This window comes from Vanessa atalanta, chromosome 3, assembly GCF_905147765.1.
Source record: "Vanessa atalanta chromosome 3, ilVanAtal1.2, whole genome shotgun sequence".
Lineage (NCBI taxonomy): Eukaryota > Metazoa > Arthropoda > Insecta > Lepidoptera > Nymphalidae > Vanessa > Vanessa atalanta.
Window position 1 is genome coordinate 11,464,170 of NC_061873.1, and position 22,970 is coordinate 11,487,139.

The 22,970-nt window shown below is 32.7% G+C and overlaps 2 non-coding genes across 2 annotated transcripts; one reads left to right on the forward strand and one right to left on the reverse strand.

Moving 5' to 3' along the window:
* Positions 1–14,377: 14,377 nt before the first annotated feature.
* On the reverse strand, positions 14,378–14,449 carry Trnah-gug. Its single transcript has one exon. It is a non-coding gene; the product is annotated as a tRNA-His (tRNA).
* A 1,630-nt stretch (positions 14,450–16,079) lies between these two features.
* Trnah-gug lies at positions 16,080–16,151 on the forward strand. The gene has a single exon. It is a non-coding gene; the product is annotated as a tRNA-His (tRNA).
* Positions 16,152–22,970: the final 6,819 nt, after the last annotated feature.

Genomic DNA, 22,970 nt, shown 5'->3' on the forward strand with positions numbered 1-22,970 from the left:
CCGATATCATAAAAAAAAATTGCTGTTTAATAGCAGAATTTGCATCCGTATATAAATATTTATACCACCAACTGTAAGAATTTATACAGAGGCTTAAATCAACATTGTCAAAATAAATAAATAATTATTTAAGATGTGAAATGCAAATATAATGTCAATTAATAAAGAAATAGTTGAGGTTCCAAGATAAATAATCATGACGATCTGAGGGATGTTTTTTAAATAATAGTTCTAAAATTGAAATTAGTATTTACACTGACACAACTTATGCGATCTCATCAAAATAATTGTACCGCTCCCTAGACTTAAACGAACCAACAAACAGACAAAACAAACAAAATATATTAAGAGTCTTGTTGAGAAATTGAGCCGGTTTTAATAACAAGCGAATGTTAATACTAGGACATATACACATAGTAAGACAGGTTTGATAAATTTTTTTTTATTAAACAAATGAATAACGAAATTAAACTATTTTAGAACATCGGTTGTTCAGTGGTCAGCGTGTCCTGGGACACATTAGGCCACTCTCTTTTCTCCTTCTCCTTGCTAGACCATTCATTTCTGCCCTTCGCATCTCATGACCAGATTTTTCCTTTATTCTCATACTATCGACCGTCCATTCATATACATATGTATATAGTATAAAAGCGAAATACCACTCATTGATTAAACACGAAATCTCAGAAACTATTACACCTACGAATTGGCAGGTTTTACGAAAATCCAAACCTAAGGGGTAAAACGGGGGCTTGGAAGTTTATATAAATTTGGCGCGGATAAAGCCCCAGTTTCAGCTAGTGTTATATATGATTGATTTAAATCCGTAGATAACTCAAAATATAAAAGGGGAATATATTTTTTTAATGTTTATGTGTAGCTATATAACTTACACTTATAAATAACTAACGAAATGCAGAAAAAATCGTAAATATATTTATTCCTCATTCTCATGAAAATTGTTGAATGAATCAGTACTATGTATGTGTGTGTGTGAGGTTTGCCCAGAGACTAATAATATAGTTCATGAACTAACGACGAGTGTTCTTGCTAAGCTTTGAAAAGGTTAGCGAACGATTTTATAAAAAAAAATTTATAAATATAGCATCGGTTAAATGACACTCCAAAATTGCCAAATAGACGCTTTAGGGTAATAAAAAGCTGTTAAATAACTCGGAAACACCATTTCGACTCAGTAATCCCCTATACAATAAACGACGTTGGCTTTGGAATTATTATAGGACTTTTTATGTCATTTAGGTAGGTGGATTCACAAATCGGCCACCTGATGGTAAGTGGTCACCAACCTTGGGAACTATAATATTGTGTCCTTTGTGCATACAGTTACACTGGCTCACATAATCTTAAAAAAGGAACACAACAACGTTAGATTACCTAAGCAGACGGACTTGGAATTGACAAAGGTATTCAACAAGTACTGAACGAAAACTTCCATTCGAAAGTTGTTTTTGTCAGTACCATCCAATAGATTCAATAGCCGAATGGTACGAACAACGTATAAATAGCAGGTTCAATCCTGACTGCTTGGATTATTATTAATTATCGACTATCCAAATATTAATGGTATTTGCGGGCTATTGGTACTAATACTAATGACTATCGGCAGATATTATTATAATAATAGCGGATATATTCATATGTGGGTAATAAACGATATATTGGTGGTAGGGTTTTGTGCCGGCCCGGTAGGTACCACCCACTCATCAGATATTCTAGCGCCAAACAGCTGTACTCAGTATTGTTGTGTTCCGGTTTAAAGGGTGAGTGAACATAACATCTTAGTTCTCAAGGTTCGTGGTGCATAATTGATTTGTAAAATATTGTATTTTTTTTTAATCCATGTTGATGCAACTTGCCTAAGATATTTTCATTCTGCCAAGACAATAATGAATTAGGATGTTGCGTTAGGTCCTTCGGGTACTTGTGTGAGCTATATTTAATGAGTACGGTATTAAACGTAGACTGGTGAACACTTTAGTTAATATCGAAATTAAAATGAATTTTGCGTACCCAATAACTTGACATTATGTTTATTATAAATATGCTCTTACAGTAATAGTTATAATAACTTCGCTTTATTGTGTATTTAAAATTGTTATATATCTTGTACCAGGGATGCATCGATACGCCTTTTTGCCAATACGATACCGATACCGATACTCTTAGAAAAATGTCGGCGATACCGATACCGATACACTTATCGAATTTAAATAAAGGTAAAATAAATGTAAGCAGACAAAATATATTAAAATAAAACGTTACAGACTTGGAATGTGAATATTGGTAATTAAGCTTAGTAATTAAGGTTCATTAATAAGAGTTAGTAACTAAAAAAACATTGATCATATTTTTGTTTAAAAAACAAAGTATTATTATCTCGTTTGCAACGAAAATGACAAAACGAGAGGCGCGTTTACATTACTTTTTTAAAACATGTAATTTGAACAGAATCGTTGTATCGGCCTGAAAATATCGCCGATACCGATATATCGGTATCCCTACCTTATACATATACATATAATAAAATTGGAGTATCTGTTTGTAATATTAAAATAACCGCTTTTTACTAAATGCATATGTATGTTACACGGTACATACACCAAAATAACTATTTTAAATTTTTGTTTGTCTGTCTGTTTGTTCCGGCTAATCTCTGGAACGGCTGGACCGATTTTGACAGAATTTTCACTGGCAGATAGCTGATGTAATAACGAGTAACTTAGGCTACAACAATAACTTTTTTGTTAAATTCAAACGCGCACAAGGTCACAGCTGGTCTACATATAAAATAATAGGGTTTTGCTTCTATACTGTGGATAGTTAAAGATTTTCTTAATTTAGCCAATTCTAGACAGAATTAGGCCATAAAAATGCAAATTATTTGAACTAAACCAAAAACTAAAAACTATGTAATATAAGTGGAAATTTTATTAAAGCAGCTTTCAAGATTTAACCTAAAGAAATTGACGATTGCTAATCAAATAAAACACTGTAAGAGTCTCTAGTAATTTTCCCGCGAAATTCACAGTCTTCGGGATAACAGCGTTTATTCCCCTGAAAAACATATTCGGCCGTTTGTTATACGCTCAACCTCTATCCGGTTATCTCGGGTCTTATCGGAATATGTAAGTCCACCTGTACTTGCGCAGATATTCTTCCACTTATATTGTGAATCTGAGGCATTACTCGCGCGAAATTTATAAAACACAAACTTTTTTTAACCCATTTGACCCCTCAGAGGTAGATTTTCGTAAAATCCGTTCTTAGCGAATGTCTACAAACTTCAACCAAATTTCGAGTTTGTAGGTGTTATAGTTTCGATCCTGGTGTTAACAATTGTTGAAAATATACGTCTAAAAAAAATATTTCACAGAATTTCTTTCGTCGGTTCTTCTCATCCGAAACGGTGGCAGATTTTTTTTATAACAATCAATAAGTAAATGCAATGCGTTGTATTGAATAAAGATTTTTGACTTGTAACTAAAATGTTATTAGTGACCGTAAATGGCTTAGAAGCATCCTAATTACCATATAAAATTAATATGATATTTTGAACAGTGATCATATTATATTATTTTGTGGAATGTGGTATAAGATTTTCAAGAGCATAACAAAGTAATTGGTCCGCCATCTTGTATGCTGCCATGTTGGATTTAGAATGACGTCACATAGTTAACCACGTTTTGTCATCAAAATCGAACGTGTATACAAAACTTCAACACAACGAGTTAAATATATCTGCTCCTAAATTGAGTTGCAAGATTTCACCCGTAAGCGAAAGTGTACGAAGATTTCATCTTTTATGAAAACCTCTTTTCTCAATTGGTATATTAAACATTTAGAAATTAATAACTCATAATGATCGCAGATTTGAGCGTAGAACCTTTGATTTAAACCCACATACACTTACCGCTGTGTCATTTCAGCTTTGTAGTAACAAAATTTCATCATCGCTATAATTAAAATATAAAGATCACCTCGCATTTAATTAGCAAATTGCCTTCTCTCATTAACGAATTCAGCTTTTCAATTAAATATCGATACTTTAAGTAATTATAAACCTACATTTGGATAATAGATATCGTTTCATTTCGATAAGATTAGGTAACGGTTTCACTGTAAGCTATTGCTTTCTATTAAATAATATATTTTAATAATTTTAATAATCCCCTTTGATTTTTCTTAAAATGTAAAATTAAGAGAGAAACGACTATCTAGAAAAAATATGTTTTTTTACGAATATAACAAAAAACACATCGCACATAAAATGTTTGCAAATTTTGATTATATATCATTAATCAAATAAAAGGCATGTGGTTCAGGTAATATTATTACCTTCCAAAGAGCCTGTTTCTTAAGAAGGCCGCCTTGGATGATTTAATAGGGTCAAAATACATCCCTTGTCTTACAATAATTCACGTCTTTCTCATTTACGAGATTTAATATTCAATTATAGTTAAATACCTTAATATATTATGCATATATTTATTATCTATACTTTACTAAAACTAATGTTTTGTAAGCAAGTAACAGCCAATCAATTCATTTTGGCCAAAATAAAGCTTAGAATTTTTCACGGTGCCCCGTGGAAAAAATTCAGTGCGTTTACAGTTGGCATATGCAGTTTTTCCTTAGAAGAATAAAGGGGCTTGTACTTCTAAGTGCGTGAGAAGTTCTACTTCTTTGCCGTAATAATTGATTACAATAAAATAATAATATGAGTGTATTTATTAATAATGAAATAATAATTGTAATTATGATAAATGTAATTTCTTCTGTTGACACCACTACTATTATTTCGAAATTTAAACTGGTAATAAAACATTGTAAAAAAAGGTGTGAAGTTGTCTATTACGAGCGACTTGACACTTGATTGGCGTCTTAGCGAGCTTTATTGTGTATATTTAATGTACATCTTGTGCACGTGCGCATATTATTTCATAATGCGCATAAATAATATATATATATATTAATATATTTTAGCTTTAATGAGTGAAACAAATTTATTTATTCCAAAAACGATTTCGTTTGATACTTTTAGCATTAAAAGTATTAAAAGCTGGTGCAAGTCAAACCGAAGGTTATAATATTCTTGTTCAGACTTGATTAAATTGATTTATCAAAACTGATTAAAAAAATGGATTTACTAGCAGAAATATTTTATTAAAAGATTTTAAAAAAATACAAATATTTAATGGAAATCATAATTAAATATTATCATTTATGTTGCTGATGGGTTTGCTCGTATATAATTTTCAAATAAGAAAATGGTTTTATAGAAATGAACGTCTGTTTTCAGATTCTGGTTCATTTTCAAAAAATTAACATATTTAAATAAATTATTGGTTTCAGCTAATAGGTTCCGATGTCGGTTTTTAACTTTGATGAGTTATGAATCAAGCATTAAAAACATTTGTTAAAAAAGAACATTAGTAAATAAGGCAATAACATGCCTCAAGATCAACACAAGATTGATTTTAAAAAAGCGTGGAGCTAATACTTGTTGACTCCCAGGCAGGATATATTATATAATTTGTATTGTATTAACTGACATATCTTTGTATTTTAAATGTTGTAAAAGAGTAACTACTGAGTTTTTGGTCTGTTTTCGGTAAATTCTACGTTCTGACCGGTGCTAGATTAACGTTTAATATAATTCTGTAAAATGATTGAAATGGGCGTAAAAGCCCAGTTGAATAAAGGACATTTTTATTTTGATTTGAGTCAGAACCCCATCAATCTTAGATTCCATTTCTGTCCAGAAATTTCACTACCTTCATTACCTTCACTCCTCTCGAAGTGAAGGTTGAACTTATTCTATAACACTGCTCCAATGCTAGTCGAAGGATACAAATATGGCAGATTTTTTCATCTTTTCCTCGCCGAGCAAGAAATGTATTATGAACACAAATTAAGTATACTTTTGAATCTGTAAGGCTTAAGCTGAGCCATATCATTAGTAGGACAGATTTTAAGTGAAAGTTTGCGGTGTGTACTCTCTGAATCGGAATTCTCTTGAATTTGGTCCTGCGCCCTTTGTCTCTTCCGTCTATGAAACTATGATAGTGATATGATAACACAAAGGGATAATAGAGACTGCACTCGTGTTTGTATTGACTAATAGAATAGAATAGTATTTATTTGTAAATACACAAAAAACCAAAATTTACTGGGAAATTACTTTTAAATTAGCATTAAGAATCGGTTCCAAGTTTTAAGTACCTATTATTGGATTGTTTCTTATATACCACAAGCCGCTTACGATCATCGATGTATTAGGCCTGAATGGTCTGGTACCCTATCTCCTTTCTGTACACGTGATAACGTGTTTGCAATTACGTAACAGCGAATTAGTTGAAATGTGAAAGCGTAACAAACAACCCTACTTTAGGATTTATATTCGTGATGATTACGTCGTACTGATCAACTTCAGTAACGGCGATCAATGGAGACCAGCTAACTAAACAGGACACAGGACATGACTAGAAAGAGTTCAGACACAGGTCCAGCGGCTTTATGTGCTTTCCGAGGCAAGTGACTGTACACACTTCCAACGTCCTGACGCCGGGCGTTTCCTGACAGAACTGACATTTTTGGACCGAAAAACACAATAAATTTTGTATCGGCCCGATCTGGCGTTTGAATATAGAACCTCGGGATCTATAGCCTTTTATCTAGATAAACAACAAGACAGTCATATTAATTAGGATTAGGATTAATGTCAAAGCTGAATGTTTAATAGCTATAAAACTTTCAATAGGACATCAATTTCCCTGCCGCTCATATCCACGATTTGTATTTCAGTAACAGCTGTGTTTAATGAACATCGTAAATAGCAACTGCATTTGAAATACAGTACGTTTGAATTTCTCTTAAGTACTCGTAGCTGAAGCCATTAATCTATGTTTTACGGCCATTAGTATTTTTTGTCTCAAACGTTTTTCGTTAAACATAAAAAACTAAAAAGTTACTGTTTCGAATAGTGCTTCATTTTTTTATTTACGAGTAATAGGTGCTTTAGGTAAGAAAGACCTAGTTATTTATACTAATATTATAAATGCGAATGTAACTCGAGCCGAAATGACCCAGTGGTTAGAATGCGTACATCTTAACCGATAATTCCGAGTTTCGTTTCGTGAGGAAACCTGGATGAGTCTAGTTTTAACGAAATTCTGCCACATGTGAATCCACAAACCCGCATTGGAGCAGCGTGGTGGAATATACTCCTAACCCTCTCCACAAAGGGAGAGGAGACCTTAGCACAGCAGTGGGAAATTTACTGACTGTACATGTTGAATGTAACTCTGTCTGTCTGTTGCTCTTTCACGACCACTACAAAACCGAATTTGATGAAACTTGATATAAAGAAAGTTTGAAGACCAGGGAAGGATAATAGGTTTTTTCTCATGACGTCCAACCCATTAAACGGGAGAGAAGCCGAGGGAGACAACGAGTTATCTATATCTAAGCATATATAAATTCAAAACTACAAATTATTGCCCTCGCAAACACAAAACATCTTCTCGTATCCCAACGTATCCTACGTTGGGATACGAGAAGATGTTTTGTATTTGCAGAATAGAAGAAGATTGCTATTAAGTTGCAACTCCACATCTATCTAACCTATAGAACAATAATAGCGACTTCGCAGTCTTATGTAAATCCTTTTTGTTCTTTTCGTAAAGCTGTGTAACAATGAAATATAATTATATATTTGTAAACGATACACAATATACTTAATTGGGTTTTGTAACAACACTAGTTTTCGCCCGCGGCTTCGCTCGCGTTTAAGGCGTTGGTTGTCATGTGTTGGGCAAAAAAAGTAGCCTACATCCTTCCTTGGAGTTCAAGTTTGCGTCATAGCAAATTTCATCAAATTCGGTTCAATGGTTTGGTAGTGAAAGAGCGACAGACAGACAGAGTTACTTTCACATTTATAATATTAGTATAGAAGTATAGATTTAAAATAATATTACTTATTCATTATTTATTTAAATCTATCTAAATGGTGAGTAAGCCAGTGTACTACAGGAAAAAGAGACATAACATCTTAGTATGTTTAGTGGCGTATTAGCAGAGGTTAATATTATTACCACCAACCAAACCGAACCATATAAAATGTAATCAAACGTGATGTATAACACGTATTAGTTGAAACTGAATTCTGAAAAACTCTGACCCAACCAAGCGGTAGCTTACTGCAGCAATTAAGCTGACTCAAGCCGAATGCAATCGCTCTATTGGAATAAAAACATTAGCGATGTTATGAACTTCAACAGAATCAATCGAGTTATTTAAATACTTTATTGCATATAAGTAAACAAGAGTATGCAAAACAAAAGCAATCAACAAATTTTGCACAAAATCAAAGTCAAAAATCTTTATTCAATATAGAAGTGTCAAAGGACGTCTTATCGCTTTTAACGATCTCTCACAGACAATCTTTTGTGAATGAAGCTTTGTACGAAAGCAGGTAAGTGCATTATTAAAAAAAAAAGGAAAAACAATATGTATGTCAAATATATTAAGATGTAACAAATATGACTTATAAGAATACAAAATTACGACATAGAAGGAACCATTATTTTTATGTACGAGTATTATTATTTATTGAAGTCTTAAAAACGGTAAATCCGATATGACCGGTAAGAGTTCAGGCACACGACCAAAAAAATTACGTGCTTTCCGATTCCGTACGCGGTAGTATGCAGTCATATTTCCCAATTCCCTATCGCTAGTGAGATTTTTTCGATACAGAAATCCATTAATTTTATATCGACCAGACATTACTTAATATTCAATCACTAGATTCTAGAAATGGAAACACTCAAGGATGACCCGATTTTGATTCGGAGAAGATCTGATTAATAAGCTGACAGCATACTATTCCGACCAGCTAAGGTATGCAGAATGCCAAGGAGATAAATAACACCCATTCAAGGACATTCCGAGTCAATGAAGATGTCGTCTGGAATTAGAAGTCTACTAATGCAAACTCATATTTATATTGCATATAGATAATATTTTGATTTAAAAACCCATCGAGAGTGTCATGGTACTCCCAACTGGAACGGAGTTGCTTTAGATATACATGTATTATGTATTAAATGACAAGAATTACAATTGTTATTAAAATCCAGTATAACATTTTTTTTGCCTTACGTGATGGTATCTTCCAGATCATTTTACTTAAAATACCTAAAATAAAATAATCCTAAAAAATAAATTGTTATGGTCTGGTAATAAAAACATACAGGCACACTAAAGTAAAAATACACAAATTAAAGATAAATTACACTAAAGGCACAACATGTCTGTAGAAATACAAATTTACAATTTTTTTTTTTTATTCTTGTAAAAAAAATACGCAAATACCTAAACAACACTAATATATCATTCGATCTGTAACTCACACACTGTGTTCTGTTACACACACACACACACTTTTCATAATCCTCATAAACAGACGTAGCTTACTAACTCCACTTATACAACTTTAATATCTATTTGTAAAACATACAAATATACAGATAATATATCCAACGACTAACTCCGCCACGCTAATTAAGCTGACTCACGGTATGTCTAAAGGAGTCGCTCCCGATCTGTGTTTAATCAAAGCTGAAGTTAAACGATAGATTTCAATAGTTCGTCGTATAATCTCGTGCAGACATCGTATGTAGATTAAGTAATTAGTTGCAGATTCCGTATAGTTTAGTTATTAATGTGGATAGAGTTTGTAGATCATGAAACATAGATGATTAGCGTACTTGGACTAACCCAAATCTATCTGTATATATGTAAAAAATACTACTCACTGATTAATCACGAAATCTCAGAAACTTTAATACCTACAAACTTGAAATTTTATAGGATTTTACGAAACTCCACCCTTAAGGGGTAAAACAGGGGTCGGAATTTCGCGCGCGTAAAGCCGCAGGTTCAGCTGGTATATCTATATTAATAATTACGTACAGGACTACGATAGACCCGACCGAAATCTAACCACGTTAAAAAATAATGATCTTTGAGTCGATAACATATGTATATCCGCTAAATTCATATAATCGAGATATTCCAATATTAAATCCATAAATTTCAATGACATGAAGTTCAACGGGCGGCTATATTTGACGTTTACGGGTACGTTCAGAAAGTGTGTTGCAAAAAAAAATTCCGTACATGGGTACGGTAGACTCGATGGAAACTTATCCACAATAAATTATAGATCAACGTTTATGAAAAAGTTATATGTTACAATATGAAAAGTAAAAGATAAACCGTATAAAACTAAAAAATAGTTTTATTTATTTTATCCGAGCGAAACTGGATTTTCATCTATTAACTAATACGTTAACTCTTTACTAATTAAGCGTTTATTTAACTATTCGATCTAAACACAAATCTATACACTAAAAATGTGAAATATTTGTATATAAACTAAATAAACAATGATAAATTAAACATTGCTATAATTTGAACGAAGCGCCATTATTAAAATTTGTGGAATTTCATGAATATATAAAACGTAATCATGTTAGAAACGTCTTTGATATAATATTTCTAGGAACATGTTATGTAAATTATGTTAATAGCACACTTTATGATATAAATATTATAAATAGATTAAGAATATACTGTCGCTTAAAACCTCATCAGTGAGATACATTTACTAAATAATAATAAAGATATAAAAACTATTTTTTTAATTGACATTGGCATATTAAAAAAGTACACAATTGTACAAAGCACCGTAAATTAAAAACATACAAAATAAATGGAACTAAAAGAAGAAATTGCACGTTTGTTGCACTTGCAGAAACTTACAATAGTCCCAATAATTCTCTCTACTATTATCTCTAAAATCTTTTTAATTATCTTTATGTTAATAATATGCAGAAGGCCGTGATACTGGACGCATGCAGAATTGTACGCAAATTCCTTGTAAAAGAATAGGACCGGATATTGCTTTAAGGCTTTTAGTTTTTTAAGAAGTGTCTGGCTTGGCTTCGGCCGTGACAATGACGTAAATAACAAATTTAATAATATTAATATCTACATAAAAATAGACAAAGACATAACAGCATAGGATCTTTTTCTCGTGTGTTTCTCACACGATATTATTTTTCCTTTATTAAGCCTACTTTTAGAAATAATCGATAATAAATAATCGACAGAAGGCTCACCTGATGGAAAGTGACTACCACCGCCCATGGACATCTGCAACACCGGGGGACTTGCAGGTGCGTTGCCGGCTTTTCAGGAAAGAGTACGCTCTTTTCTTGAAGTTTCCCAAGTCGTATCGGTTCGGAAAAACCGCCGGCGAAAGAAAGATTCCACAGAGTGGTTGTGCGAGGCAGAAAATGTTATTATGAATATGGAAATGTTAGTCTTCCATATTTGGAAGTATGGAACTTAGACCAATTAGACCACTGTTCGAATATTAGTTAAAAAAAGGGTAATATCATTTCCAAATCTCATTTGCTGAACTAGATACATAATGCATAATTTCCTGGATTCAGCCGCGGCCATTTTCAACAGAGACAAGCCAATCACGTACAAACTCATGCATCATAATAACTCCTTATTATGATGCATGAGTTTGTACGTATGTCAACCACCGTGGCATCCTGACTGTTAAACTATGTAATTATAATAATAAAATAGGACTAATAATCGTTCAAGTAAGAAAGAAAAGCAATACCCAAAATATAGTGCACGTTATCTATTATGACAAGTCTTTATTCAGTTCACTTATGGGGGTGCGTGTGTATGTGTGGGTTAAAAAATGTGAAAAATTTTACCAATATTATGTTGCTTTTTAATATACCACGACTAATTCTGAATATTTATATACATAGTCTGCAGGTGTGTTTGTTCGACTGTTGGTCCGATTGATGATTTTTTCGTGTGTATTTTCCCTGTTAAACGCAGCGAGCTTACACTCTTGTTTCTCCTGGACGAAATCGTGACGACCAGCTAGTGATATATAAATACTTTGAACATTAATGGTACTGTCAACCAAAATCAACACTGTTTCATCTCGCGTGTAGTGAACTCCACTTTTCCAATTATCGTGACATTAGAATCCAAACACGCGATTTTCACTAAGATTTTCCTGAATACTATAAGACCATATAACAGGTATTCACTTCAAAATTTGGTATGTTTTTATAGCTATTTTTATTTTTTATTGGTAAGATCTTAATGTTAATAATGATTACGTAAATGATTTTATAACATATAAAGTCTATGTATTATAGTCTGAATTTTTAAATATTTTTTCATATATTATTCTTGGATTTCGGCTCTAAGATGTGACACCGGCCCATACAAACTCGGCCTGGAATAGTCATACAAAAAATAACTTCATATCATTGAATTATTAGTGTTATTTTGCTAAAGTTGGAGCCGAATCTCTGTGAATATGATTACGTCATTTAAGTGGTAGCTTACAGGGAATTTGTTATGTAATGTTCATTATCCTCCTGCCCTTATCCCAATTTTACTTGGGGTCGGCGCAGCATGTCTTCTTCTTCCATACTTCTCAGACGTCATCTCACAAGAAACATTCTTTCTAACTATATCATCTTTCACACAATCCATCCATCGTTTCTTGGGTCGTCCCCTACCTCCATATCTATCCACATCCATACTCAAAACTTTTCTCACAACATGGTCCTCATTCCCATACCAAGACATTGTTATGTAATGTTATATATACAAATAATTTAAATGCGAAAATAAATCTGTCTGTTACCTCTTCACACTTAAATCGCTAAACCGATAAGAATGAAATTTGATATGGAGATAGTTTGAGTCTTGATGTAGGCCACTTTTTTAATTCACCCCTCTAGGGGGTAAAATGTGAGGTGACGGTTTGTCTACAGCACACAAAGTAAAGTTTTATAAATTTCGCGACAGTAAAGTCGCAGTATTATTATATGCATATAATACATTAAATACTTTAATTTTTAAATATTGTACCATTAAAGACATATGTCGTTCTTAAAAATTACCAGAGGTATCAATCACCACCTTAACTAAGGCTGCCTGAAATCGACCACAAAACAAATGAATATTACTTTATGTAAAAATATCTATTTCCATCTAATATTGTATATAAAAATAATAACAAGGATAATTTAAAGCGATTATACGGATAATTTTTAATATTATCTTTTGTCCATTATAGGCCGTTATTTACACTACTATTCATTTATGCAAATTTTCTTAAGCGACGATGATCTTCAACCCACAAAATCGCACTCTGAATTTAATCACTTAGAAAAAAAAAATCTGCAACATTAACTGAATCTTGAAATAAATTTAAAGCTACTTTGAAATATCGTTACGTCAACATATTAAACGTTGACTCCTTCGACTATTTAGTATTTTCATACATAGGTATTTTATAATATAAGTACACTTACAAAAAAAGCAAATATAATATCAATTGGATAACATTAATTTGTAAAAATCAACCGGCCAATCAAATGCCAGTATTTTTACATCCGTCACGTTATAAGCTTCTTATTCACGCGAGACATTGTGAATGAATAGCGAATTTTATTCTCGTGTCATTTTACGTATTTTGAAAATGTTTCCTGGTATTTGTTGTTGATTTTCTTTGGCTTCACGCATCTTGAACTACCAATTTCCTGCACCTTTAAGATACATTTCTTTGAAATAAAAAGTTTCAATAGAATTGGCGTAATGTCAGACTCAGCTTCGCAGCATAAGTCTGAGTGACAACTTACAGCTGATTTGTAACCTAGATCCAGACAACCGATTAAGCTATAATGTTGTCTTAGATTTTCGCGATTATTACACATTGAAATAAAACTAGTTTTTAACGGATTTAATCGCGTATATTAATTATTTTAACATCCCGACGTTTCGAGCACTTTGCAGTGTTAACATACGCGATTAAATCCGTTAAAAACTAGTTTTATTTCAACCGATTGAGCTATTAAATAGGTACGTACTTCAAAAAGTATTGACAAAACAATATCTACTACCGAAGATTAATAATACTATTAATTTTAAACAATCCGCTCGGTATAATTAAAAATAATATAGTTTAGTTAGGACCTTTTTAGTAACCTACTACTGAGCCAACAGCTCAACCCCTCAAAATAAATGTTGAAACTTAACCACACTACTCCAGTGCGGATCAGTGGTGATACGTATTGTGTGATAATTTCCTTCACCACCGAGTACGAAATTAATTTTGAAAACCCGCAACCTTTAAAAACTACGGGTTCTACTCAATGGACCATGTCGGTTTGTTTAGACGTATAATGAAACAAATTTATATTTAAAAAAATATAGCTCCGCCATGACAGCTGAACGCTGCCGTGACCAGGATTCGAACCTGGGTTACTACGGCCACAACGTAGGGTCCTAACCACTAGACGATCACGGCTATCGGAGCGATGATAACTACGCCGAAATGAATGTACAGTTAATAAACTTACTTTCACTGGTATGGTTTGCGTAAGAGCCAACGAAATCGCCCCAGATAACATTTTTTGCTCATTAAATATTTCGATCAAAACACGATAGGAAAAAAAACAGCAGTTTTGTCACCTCTTTTCGGTGGACGGTTGACTGAAGACCAAACTGTAGTGCAGCTAAGTTGCTCTAATAAAAATCTTAAGAAAACAAAATATATATAAGAATCTGCGTATCGAAATAAAATAAAGAGTTAGGCATAAAAACAGGTTATACAAGAAAAATATGGATCATAATAATGTATATTATATATATGGTATAGATTGGCGGACGAGCAAATGGGCCACCGGATGTTAAGTATTCACCACCGCCCATAAACAATGGCAATGTAAGAAATAATAATCATTCCTTACATGGCCAATGCGCCAACCAACCATGGGAACTAAGATGTTAAGTCCTTTGTGCCTGTAGTTACACTGGCTCACTCATCTTTCTAACCGGAACCCAACAATACACTCAGTATTGTACTGCTGTTTGGTGGTATATATCTGATGAGTGGGTGGTAACTACCCAGAAAGAAACTTCATCTTTATTGAAGAGCTCGGAATACCATAATAGCATAAATGTGTTGTCAAAATTAGCAAGCTTCAAATTTGTAAATATGGTTTTGAGCTGCTTGATGCTGTGCACATTGACGCAATCACTCATATTTGAAGTGAGCTCCACCAAACCACGAGTGGATGATTCATAGCATTAGTCAGGCAGCGGATGTTTATGTGAAAATCTCGTGGCGTTTGTTGATCAAAAGGGCTAGCGGAATAGTTTTAGTAGTTAATATCTACATAAACTTGGGGTAGGTCCGAGTATATTTCGAAGATTGTTAGTATTTCTGGTAGTATTGAATTATTAATATCTAACGTGATCGCTGGTTGTGGGTGTTGGGTTATGAAGATCTGACAATCCATACGAGCGTATTAATTTCGGTCCGTTTATTGGTCCTCACTCTGTTTGTTATTCGTGGCATACTTTTGCTAGTCACTCTCTTGTTCACTAGTGTATATATCCACGAAGAATTACAACCTTAAAAATTATTTAATTTCTTTAGATATGCTCCTGTATATACTCTGTGGTTTTAGCCATTAATATTATAGCAAGCGTCGATTTCCTCAAAGGTTGACGTTTGCTTAGCATAGCGCAACACAAGGTAGCTGTTGTTTGCATAGACGTGAGCATTCGGCTCCCCGGGGAAAATGTTAATGGAATACTGAATTTACCACCACCCACGAAATAGTCTATTTATAATATATGATTAAATAGAAATCGTCGTATCTGATATGTTCAAAATTGCATATAACTATGACACACATACGCAAATTTCGCACACATATTGATAATGCGTATGTGTAAATAATATTTATACACGCACTGGCGTAAAGCGTACACATAAATGCTTTTATAATTATTGCAATAGTGGTATTATAAAATATTTGCGCTAATTATACGAAATTAAATTGAAGGCGGTAGTTACGGTTGACTTGTCAAGTGAAAGTGTAGCGAGAATCTATAAGATATTTTCAATAGTTCAATCACCAGCTCCGATAGCCGTGATCGTCTAGTGGTTAGGACCCTACGTTGTGGCCGTAGTAACCCAGGTTCGAATCCTGGTCACGGCAGCGTTCAGCTGTCATGGCGGAGCTATAATTTTTTTTAAATAATTATTTATGATAGTTTTATATCTTTTTTTGTTTTATTTTGTACTATGTACGCCATGCTATTATTACCTAATGTACGCAGATGTAACATTATTATGTTAATTTCATATTTCTGTCACGCTCGACCCGTCAGTTTTGTACATACATTTTGTTAGAGGTTTGCGTAGTAGTAATATTACCGGTAAATATTCAAGTTGTAAACACTTTTTTGCCTATACATATCTGACTAACTACCCGTCAAGATTTCGTACGGGTGAAATAAAAAAAAATATAATTTATTATTATCGTTAAAGAAAATTCTGAAACCCCACGGAAGACTTAATCAATTAATAAATCAATCAATTTTAATTACTTTAACCTGCCTTTACAAATATATCTTCAATTCAGAATAAGTTTTTTTTTTTTTATATAGATACATAAATTTCCTTCTTTGGTATCAAAGACATTATCATATACATATACAATTAAACTAATTAATAAACATGATGCACTTTGTAATTGTTGGGTCAGAGCGTTTTGTTAAGTATATATTACTTGTTTTTACGTGTTAGTTATGTTTGTTCTAAACATCATTAAAGGACTAATGCTATCTGTCCCTTTGAGGGAATGCGTGTTGGTGGATACACATGAGGCAGAATTTCCTCACACTGTTTTCCTTCACCTTGAGCATGAGCTGAACAAAATAAATTAAGCACATGAAAATTTTGTGCTTCATGCCTGGGTTTGAACCCGCAATCATCGATTAAGATGCACGCATTCAAACCACTGGGCCCTCTCTTAAGTATCTCTATATATAAATAAAACTATTACGATACCAGTAGTTAAGCATAATATTTATATGGCTTGTTTCGAAGCCTACACAAATTCGCCGTTAACGCCTCATTGCTTCAACAATTTGTCGCTTTATTATCGAATTATGTATATTTTTACACTCCATTCACCTTCTGGGAGTAAATGTTACACCCTCTGGCGTCAACAGCGTGCCTCTGTCTCGTTCGATTTTAATAAGTCAGATAGAGATGGCGTATATAATAATAAATTGCCTTCATCTATGTCGAGCCCTATTTTGTGGCGTTATAACCTCAATTTATTTTATCAAACAAAGGGAATTGTAGCTGAATTTAGCGTTAACAAAATATTCGGATGTTGTTTCGGATTACTGACCTCTGATGTAATAATATATGAGATTTCATTTACTGTATCAAATTTCGATTTTATTCCTTTGTTTATTTTATTGCTAGGTGGACGGGCCAATGAGTCACTTGAAGATGGTCGCCTCTGCCCATAGACATCAGCGCTTTAAGATTATTATTTTTTTATGGCATTGGTTGGCGGATGGGCATATGGGCCACCTGATGGTGAGTGGTCACCACTGCCCATAGACAAAGGCGCTTTAAGAAATATTAACCGTTCCTTACATTGTCAGCTCGCTACCGACTTTGGGAAATAAAATGTTATGTCCCTTATGCCTGTTATTTCACTGAGTCACTCCTAATAAAAATAAAAAAAAAAACAATAAAAATAAAACTCCCTATACATTCAACTTGAATTAGCAAAGGTTTTCAAAGAAAAACCTCCTTAGATAATATGAATAATGACACATAAAACTAACTACATGATGACGTATACATCGTATATAGAGTTTTTAATTTAAATGTACAGGAAATATTTCTATTGAAGTTTGTTTTTATGTTATTGTTCAAGTTCTTTTATTTTATTTCTTAAAATTTTAGTTGTAAATAAATGTTATAGCTTTTATGTTAAGTATAGAAAAGAGGTTTTTATGAAAACACACTTAGTGCATTAATTCCTACCTTATTTCAGAGATGAATGATGAATGGATGAATGTACACATTTTTAAACAATAAATTGACTGATTTATTAGGGAACCATTCTCAAGATAAAAAAAAAAGAAAAATTTGAAAGCGAATCAAAATCGACTACGCTATACAGAAAATGAAATAGAAAAACATTACTGGTTTTTATCAAGGTCATTGACTTTAATCAGCGTATTACACAAGTAATTAGTGTGACTTGTTATTTAAAGCTCGGTAAATAACTTCCAAGCAAACTTCCGTTCCCTGAAATTATATGAAACAATCATTGCCCAGAGCTCCCGTTATTTCCTTATTAAATTTCATTAAAGACAAATTACGTAAGCGATTATTACGACGGGAATACAGTATACGTTATATTAAATAACAAAACACATTTAAGCATAATTAACGTTAAGTCCTTGAATATATACAAATATGAATTAAAAATAATTAGTGTATAAATCTTAATGCAATATCCATACTAATATTATAAATGCGAAAGTAACTCTCTCTGTCTGTCTCGCTTTCACGTCAAACTACTGGATCGATTTAAATGAAATTTGGTACACAAATAGTCTAGAGCCTGAGAAAGGACATGGGCTAGATGTTTATTTAAGTGTTTCTGCATATTTTATCCCTTTTTTATTAATTTTACGGGGGTGATATAAGGGTTGAAAGTTTTTATGGGAGTCAGTCATTTTTTTAAGTTACAAATATGAAACTTTATTTTTGGGATACTGATAATTAAAAAAGCTAGGTATAGATTATTTTTATTAAATTCTATGGAGAATATGTATGAAACAAGTATCAGTCTCTTAATTATTATAATTATTAATAAAAAATACATAATATTATAATCATAATTTTTAACTACTCCTATTTTAGATAAGGAAATCAAAATTTAAAAATATTGTTATTTTTCCGGAAAATTAAAATTTCGGCTTTTCTGTTCTATACTATATACATATGTATTATGTCTATCTGTCTATGTCTATATATAATCCGCCAACCCGTTTTGGAGCAACGTGGTGGAATATACTCTACACGTTCTCCTCAAAGAGGAGGCCTTAGCCCAACAGTGGGAAATTTACAGACTGTTAATGATAATGTATGTATTATATACCTTTAGAATCACTCTGCTGATGCTGCTATATTGATTAACATCTCATTAAAAACAGTTGCGTTGTTCTAAAGATCTAAACGTACAGACGTGGGAAGCGAATTTGTTTTATACTATGTAGAGACGTGGTAAAAATGGACCTACATATCAGTGCTTACTATTTATTTATAAATTGCAACTAAAATAAAAAGTTACTTCATAATACCTGAACAAGTCATACAAACATATATGTATTACCCATCACTATTAACTGACCCCATTGGTCTAGTTGCTAGCTTATCAGGCTATAGATACCAACGTCCTAGGTTCTATTTCTGGGTCAAATCAATGTGAAATGCCTGGAATTCGGATGTGGGTTCACACTCCATTACTTCGGAAAATAAAGTAAAGCCGTCTCGCGTCTTCTCTCAAGTCGTATCCGCTTGGAGTCCCATCGGATATCGAGATTTAATGACTTAAGATATTGTTAAATTTAATATTTAAATCGTTTAACACCAACATATAAGGAAAAATTATAAAAAATCTATTAAAGACTCACGAAATTCAAAGTAAATATAATTTATTTTTATAGGTAATTTAGCTTAGGTTCTTTCAAAACCTATCAAATCGACACCAATAATTTACACTACGCCAACTCGAGAGTGTGCGCACACTCCGCTAATAATAGTCAGCGTAATTTAAATCGATTGCTTTCAAAAATTGCCTTTAGTTGGCGTTGTATAAAATTTGTAACTTCGTTAATTTTGTATATTTCTTTACGATTTTTTAATACACATAAAATAACATATTTCAAGCAACTTGGCATAATAAAAACGATTTTCACTAAAATTCGAGTTAGCGTGGTATAAATTGTAGGTGTCGAAATTTGACATTATACATATGATACATGGTGGTAGGACGATGCGACAGCACGCCTGGTACCTACCACTCATCGAGCATATATTCTAACGCCAAGCAGCAATACTTAGTATCGTTGTGTTTCCGATTGAAGAGTGAACAAGCCCGTGTAAATAAAGACACAATATATCAGTTCTAAAGGTCGGTGGAGCATTGGTAATGTAAAGAATGGTTAAATTACCTTGCCTCTAACGGCGCCAATTTCTATAGACAGTGGTGATCCCTTATGCAATACAAAATCAAACATCTGCTGGGTCTCCCGTGATGGCAACATTTTAAAGCGTTTATAAGCTTTATATCATTGAACGCAACACAGTTGGTAATCGTTATATGCAATATAAAAATGATAGCATTAAAAAATAAATGAAAATAATTATCTTTCAAATAAATTTTATTATCATTTGACTGAACACGACTTAAAATGAATTGAGAACGTTCCCGACAATAGCAGAGTAAAGAGGATCCGACGAAACATACGAATGAAATCACTAAGCATCTCTAAGCTAATATCGAGTATTTACTGAATAAGTATTTATATAATTTTTAAGGTGACAATTCGGTATACTTTCGTAGGATAAGTCTAATGTTTTAAATACATACACAACATGAAATCTAAAACACCGCCTATATATCTAGCTATCTATACGTTTGTTTTTGTTTCATTTGTTTATTTTTTTTTTATTTGTAAATGAACAGGGGGCCTCAGTCTCTTCTTCACAATATCACGTCCTAACACATTTCGCTCTACAGAAGTTGTCTGCTCTTTACATGAAAGACGTCTTTCATGTAAATAATAAAGAGAAAAGGTCAAATTAGTTTAGTTTAGAGATTGCGTACATGAAAATTGAATATAACATTTGTGTACAATGGCAGTCAAACTTTCTTGAACGCAATATAATATTTCAAGGTCAAACATAAGTGTAAAAATCGATATGCAATGTAAATATGTTTCTCTGTCATAGTTGCATGATGGAATAAAACAAAACAAAACGTTGTTAATGGCCATTACTTTAAGTGTACGATATGTTAACAAATAAATCGTAAATATCCGATTAATATTTACTGGAAATCATGGTTACCCGAGCACGGATGAGTACTTTAACAGAGATTGCAGATTCGATCAATGTCCGCTAAATCTTTTGTTCGATTGCATCGCCGTTGGTTACGTTTTACTTGTTTACAAATTGCCAATACAGACGAGTGTACCCTTTACATAGATGACTGCACACTCAGTGCTTATTTATACTTTAAGGCTATTGGCGCTTACTACATTTTCTTTTCACGAAAGACCATTTCTTCTGTCACGCGTTAAAGAATACTTCAAAGTTACTTGTTGTTGCTTAATTCTACTAACAAAATGTAATTTTATCGCAATTGAATTGAAACGTAATCATTACCGTTGAGCAGTTTCCTGTTCAACTAACACAACGGTCGAGTTGCGGTTTGCTCGAAGCTGGATCGTAATAGAATCGGAAATGTATCGTAACCATTGTAAACTCGAATTGGTTTAAGGCCCCCCAATGTTCTAGTCGAGCATTAACTTTGTGAAGAAAAGTCGAACTTGAATCGGTATAGAATCGAAAACGTATCGTTATAACTGAATGTTAGCGATTACGGAAAAAAATAACTGCAATTTGTTTAGTTGAGTTAGAATACATATAAAATATATAAAACTAATATTATAACTATTGCAGTCCTCCTAATAGAAACAAAATATATATTAACAAAGTTCTTTAATGTATTTGTACAAACAAACTTACATTTAGGAAACTCATCAAAACAACTCAAACCCCAAATCAATTACAGATATTTTGATAAAAACAATGTATATTTATAAACTTATTTTGAATTCATTTGCAAATTGCCAATAACGAGAAGTGGTTTTTTGTTTGATCGCCGCTGAAAAAAATATTACATTAGTTATATAATAAATTTAATATTGATGAAAGTTATCTTAATACCTAACACAGCAATAAAATATAAAAAAAAATCTTAATCAAGCATTAGTATGAATTTTCTGTCACGATTTAAAAGATATATTCTATTTCAAATGTAATGATAAGTAATTGCCTGCAAATGCTTGGAGTTATTTCCACCACACTGCTATAATGTGGGTAGTTACGCATGTGGCAAAATTTAATTAAAGTTAGACACGTGCAGGTTTCCTCACGATGTTTTTTGCCGCCGAGCACGAGATGAGTTATAAACACAAGTTAAGCTAATGGAAACACAGTGTTAGACTGGGTCTGAACCTTTAATCATTGATTAAGAGGCACGAGTTTTTAACATTAGGCTATCTCGGCTCATAAAATACCTTTATCAAGCAGATAGATAGAGATAGATAGAGTAGCGTGCAAAGTGAATAGTCGTCGACGTCACGATGCTAAATTCACGTCTGTGCCAGACAGCTGTTTTACGTTTTCGTTTATAATATGCAAGCTGTCGTTCTCATAAATATAAGCAGCTTAACACTATGACGTCACAGACGTACTTGGCAAATTTGGAGTCGCGTGACATTTTGTACATTTCAATAAATTAATAATTCATTCTTAATAGTAGTAGATCAGTAGCTAATTTATATGATTACAGATTATAAAGTACTTCTTTCCGACAGTTTCAAATAATTTTCATAATATTCACGCATACGCCCGAATTAAACATATTTTTTTAATGTCACATATAAAATCTAAATCTATATATATACGTTCAAAAGCGTCTTTTTAAAAACCTCACATGAGTTTCAAAGTGGAATGTATGTGACGTAAAAATTTAGAGAAACTACTTAAACGGTTCGTTACTCGTAAGTCTGATCGATTACTGATGTACAATAACAATTCGTTAAAAATAGGAACCTAGCTGAAATCGCTATTTCAAAATCGTCTTGGGTTATTTCCGTCTTATTGCCCTTAAAGATTTGTAAGGAATTTATTTTTTATCAAGAATGTT